We start from the raw sequence: 5,688 nt of genomic DNA on the forward strand, positions 1-5,688 counted from the left end.
AAAAAAAAAAAAAAATGTATTCCATCAAAATTATAATTTTATTTTAACTAAATATTTTCTAAATAATTTTTGAGTACTTTGCAAATAAATTTTATTTGGAAAATTAATATTTTAAAGTACATATTTTTCCAAATAGTAGGGAAGTTTTAACCTCTTTACAACTTATTTGAAATGCCAAATTTGCAAAGTAAATCTCCCATCAACATTATTTTTTGGTAAGAGCTTTACTGAAATATAACTGACATGCCATTCAATTCACCCCTTTAAAGTGTATAATTCAATGTTTTTAAGTGGATTCACAGAGGTGTACCACTGCCACAATCAATTTTAGAATGTTTTTATCATCCCAAGAAAACACCATATACGTACCCTTTAGCTATCATTCACAATCATCCTATAGATTTCCCTACTCTATAGACATTTCATGTAAATGGAATTGTATAATATGTGATCTTCTGTGGCTGACTTCTCACACTTGGCACGTTTTCAATCATGTTGTAGCATGCATCAACACTTCATTCCTTCTTATAGCCAAATAAAATTCCTTGCATGGATATAGCACATTTTATTTGTCCATTTGTCAGATGATGGACGTTTGATTTATTTCCACATTTTGGCTATTATAAATAATGCTACTACAAATAGTCATGTACAAGTTTTTGTGTGGACATGTGTTTTCATTTCTTTTGGGTATATACCTAGGAATGGAGTTGCTGGGTCATATGTAATTCTGTTTAACTTTTTGAGGAACAGTCAACTGTTTTCCAAAGCAGCTGCAAATCTTTTACATTATTACCAACAATGTATGAGGATTCTAATTTCTCCACACCCTCACCAAAACTTGTTATTGTCTTTTATTTTTTAATAGTCTTCTAGTGGGTTGAAAGTGGTATCTTACTGTGTTTTGTTTTGTTTTGTTTTGTTTTGTTTTTGCGGTACGCGGGCCTCTCACTGTTGTGGCCTCTTCCGTTGCAGAGCACAGGCTCCGGCGGCATGTGGGATCTTCCCGGACCGGGGCACGAACCCGTGTCCCCTGCATCAGCAGGCAGACTCTCAACCACCGCGCCACCAGGGAAGCCCTCTTATTGTGGTTTTGATTTGCATTTCCCTAATGATTAATGATGTTGAACATATTTTCATGTGCTTCTTGACCATTTGTATACCTTCTTTGGAAAAATATGTTCCCAACTTTTGCCTGTTTATAAATTGGGTTATTTGTCTTTTTGTTATTATTGTTATTGAGTTGTAAAAGTTCTTTATATATCCTGGATATTCAACCCTTATCAGATGTGCAAATATTTCCTCTCATTCTGTGTTTGTCTTTTCACTTTCTTGATGGTATTCTTCAAAGCACAAACATTTTTAAATTTTGATTACATCCAATTACCTATTTTTCCTTTGATTGCTTGTGCTTTTTGTGTCATGTTAAGAAACTGCCTAATTCAAAGGCATAAAGATGTACACCTATGCTCTCTTCTAAGAGCTTTATAGTTTTACCTCTTATATTTAGGCCTCTCATCAACTTGAATTAATTTTTGTATATGGTGTGAAGTAGAAGTCCAAATTCACTCCTTTGCATGTGTATAAACAGTTGTTCCAGCACCATTGGTTAAAAACTTTGTTTTCTGTTGAATGCTCTTGACACCCTTGTCAAAATCAATTACTTATAAATGTATACATTTATTTCTGGACTCTCAACTCTGTTCCATAGATTTGGAATCTATTCCTTATGCCAGTACCACACAGTCTTGATTACTATAGCTTTCTAGCAAGTTTTAAAATTGGAAAGTGTGAGTCTTCCAATTTTGTTCTCCTTTTTCAAGATTGTTTTGGTTATCCTGGGTCCCTTGTACTTTCATCTGAATTTCAGGATTAGCTGGTCAATTTCCGATAAAGAAAATCCAGCTGAGTTTTTGATAGGAATTGTAATGAATCTATAGATCAATCTGGGGAGTGTTGCCATCATATTACAATATTCAGTCTTCCAATCTATGAACAAAGGATATCTTTAATTAGTTTTTCTTTAATTTCTTTCAATAGTGTTTTGTAGTTTTCAGGGTACAAGTCTTACATTCTTTTGTTAAATTTGTCAAATGTATTCCTAAGTATTTGATTATTTTGATGCTACTGTAAATAGAATTGTGTTTTTAATTTTACTTTTGGATTGTTCATTGCTAGTGTACAAAACTATAATTGATTTTTGTATATTGACTTTGTATCCTGCAATCTTGCTGAATTTACTAGGTCCAATAGCTTTTTTTTCTTTTTTTTTTTTAGGGGATTCTCCAGGAGTTTCTATATACAAGATCATGTGATTTGTGAATAGAGATACTTTTATGTCTTCCTTTCCAATCTGGCTGTCTTTTGTTTCTTCTTGCCTAATTGTCCTGACTAAAACCTACAGTACAATGTCGAACGCGAGTGGCAGGAGTGGACATCCTTGTCTTGTTCCTGATCTTAGGGGGAAAACTTTCAGTCTCTCATCATTAAGTATGATATTGGTTGTGGGTTTTTTCATAGTTTCCCTTTATCAGGTTGATAAAGTTCCCTTCTATCCCTAGTTTGTTGATTTTTTAAGTCAAGGAAGGATTTTGTCAAATGTTTTTCCTGCATATACATGCATGTGATTTTTGTCATTTATTCTATTAATATGTTGTATTACATTGATTTTATTATGTTTAACCAACCTTGCATTCCTAAAATAAATCTCACTTGACCATGGTGCAAAATCATAAACTCTTCTGCCAAAAAAAGAAGAGGTAATATCTCCCAGCTCATTCTGTTATTATGATACCAAAAGCAGACAAAGATATCACAAGAAAACTACACAACAATATACCTTATGAATATAGATGCAAAAATCTTCAACAAAATGCTGTTAAACTAAATCTTGGAACACATAAAAAGGATTATATACCATGACCAAGCTGGAGGAATTGGGAGTGTGTAGTAATGTGCATGAGATTTCTTTTGGGAGGAATGGAAATATTCTGGAATTAGCAATGATGGTTGCACAACTCTGTGAATATACCAAAAACCTGTACACATTAAAAGGGCAAATATTACAATATTTGAAATATATATATATATTTTACAGGAAGCTGCCTGCCTTTTATTTTTCTCTTTCACTCTTCTCACTACCTAAAAGGCAGACGTGATGAAGTTAGGAAAACCATGTTAAGGGACGGTTAGAGCAACAAGACAGTAAGAAACTGGGTGTTTGAATGACCTTCCAGATCAGAACGGCACAGCCCCACAGACTGCTTACAAGCTCATACATTTACAAAAGAAAAAAACCTAGTAGTTCCTTTGTTTAGGTTACTGTTATGAGGTTCCTATTAAAGTAGCCCACACTTTGCTGTACAGCAGAAACTAACACAACATTGTAAATCAACTATACTCCAATAAAAATTAATTTTAAAAAATGGCAGACTGCCGTCAGCCCGCGCCAGCCAGCTCCGTTATGGTGACTCGCAGCCCCAGCGTTGTGATTAGTGATGATGCACCAGGTTATGACCTAGATTTATGTTGTAGACCTAATCATTATGCTGAGGATTTGGAAAAGGTGTTTATTCCTCATGGACTAATTATGGACAGGACCGAACGGCTGGCTCAAGATGTGATGGAGATGTAAGGCTATCACATCGTGGCCCTCTGTGTGCTCAAGGGGGGGCTATAAATTCTTTGCTGATCTGCTGGATTACATCAAAGCACTGAAACAGAAATAGTGATAGATCTATACCTATGACTGTAGATTTTATTTTTATGTAAAGATTTATGTAGATAAAATGTAGATTTTAACTTTATGTCACCTGTCAACAGGTGACATAAAAGTAATTGGTGGAGATGATCGCTCAACCTTAACTGGAAAGAATGTCTTGATTGTTGAAGATATAATTGACACTAAACAATGCAAACCTTGCTTTCCTTGGTCAAGCAGCATAATCCAAAGATGGTCAAGGCTGCAAGCTTGCTGGTGAAAAGGATCCCTCTAAGTGTTGGATATAGACCAGACTTTGTTAGACTTGAAATTCCAGACAAGTTTGTTGTAGGATATGCCCTTGACTATAATGAATACTTCAGGGATTTGAATCGTGTTTGTGTCATTAGCGAAACGGGAAAAGCAAAATACAAAGCCTAAGATAAGAGTTCAAGTTGAGTTTGGAAACATCTGGAATCCCATTGAATTCACCAGGAAAACTATCAAATGTTCTAGTTCTGTGGCCAACTGCTTAGTAGAGCTTATTGAATATATCTTCTAAGAATTTTATCCGTTTTGTACTTTAGAAAAGTCAGTTGCTTCATTCCCAAACTCTTTATTTGCACTATGAACCTACAGACTATCAGTTCCCTTTGGGTGGATTGTTTGACTGTGAATGAAAAATCTCTTAAACCACACCACTATTGAATGAAAATATTGAAATTGTATCTGTAAGAAACATTTAAAGAGAAGAATAATTAGTTTTTTAATTGGTATTTTAATTTTTATATATTCAGGAAAGAACAGAAGTGATTGAATATTGTTAATTTTACCACTGTGTGTTTAGAAAAGTAAGAAGCAGTCAGTTTCATATCAGTGGCAGTATTTAGAGGTATCGTTATGTCAGATAAACCATATGCCCTGGAATTATTTTAGTAGGTTTCAGTAGTATTAACTGTATTTTCCCGCTTGTTCAGATTATTTCTGGTAAAACTCTGTCAACAGTTCCTTTTAAATACAGGTCAAGAAGTTCTAAAATCCTACCACTTTTTGAAGTCTTCAGTGTAAAAATCCTTAAAATAAAGGCTGTCTCTTTAAAAGAAAAATAAATTACCCCATCCAATATCCAAATAAATTCAGTTAGATTGTTTCTACTTTTTCACTACTACAAACAGTTCTGCAATGAAAATCCTCATATATACTTCCTTGAATATGTGTTATAGTTTTATTAGGGTAAACTCCTTGAAGTGAAATTGTTGTCACGTCACTTGATTGTCACAGTGGTTGTCAGGTATGCACAACTTCAGTTACACACACTATTGATATGTTTGATTATTTTTCTGAGTGGTTGACCCAATTTTCCAGCAATCAGTAGGATTTAACATTTTCTCAAAACCTCACCAACACCTGGTCTTATGAAACATTAAGTTTTGCCAATCTGATGGGTGTGAAACGGTATTCCATTATTGTTGTCATTTGAATTTCCCTGAGATTACTGGAATACAGCATTGTTTCACATTTACTGACCATTTGAGTTTTTTCATGAATTGACTGTACATAACCTTCACTGATTTTCCCATTATGTCATATGTCATTTTCTTAATGATTTGTAGACATTTTCATAAATGCTGGATAGTCCTTTGTTGATTACCTGTTTTACCATTATCTTCTACTAGTTTGTGGCTTACATTTTTACTTTGTTTACAATAATTTTAGTCATATGGAAATTATCGTTTTAACATGTTCAAATGTATCAATCTTTTCCTTTTATGATTTGTTCTTTAAGCCTTATTTGAGAAAATATTTCTTAGGCCTTTGTCATAAAGATATTTTCCTATTCCAACTGCTGGAAGTTTTATAGTTTTCTTTTCACATTTAGGTTTTATTCCATTTGGAATTTGTTGTTATGGGTATGAGGTATGTATCACATTTTATTTCTTTTTTACATAGAGCTAATTGCTCAAGCACCATTTATTCATAAGGTCACT

General features: G+C 33.7%; 1 protein-coding gene and 1 pseudogene across 1 annotated transcript in view; one reads left to right on the plus strand and one right to left on the minus strand.

The window, feature by feature from the left end:
* The window catches only part of KCNMB4 (potassium calcium-activated channel subfamily M regulatory beta subunit 4), a 67,460-nt gene that overhangs the window by 53,450 nt on the left and 8,322 nt on the right, over positions 1–5,688 (minus strand). The window lies entirely within an intron of this gene.
* LOC103077387 (hypoxanthine-guanine phosphoribosyltransferase pseudogene) lies at positions 3,464–4,141 on the plus strand (annotated as a pseudogene).

The sequence above is a fragment of the Lipotes vexillifer genome, unplaced genomic scaffold, assembly GCF_000442215.2.
Source record: "Lipotes vexillifer unplaced genomic scaffold, Lipotes_vexillifer_v1.1 scaffold602, whole genome shotgun sequence".
Lineage (NCBI taxonomy): Eukaryota > Metazoa > Chordata > Mammalia > Artiodactyla > Lipotidae > Lipotes > Lipotes vexillifer.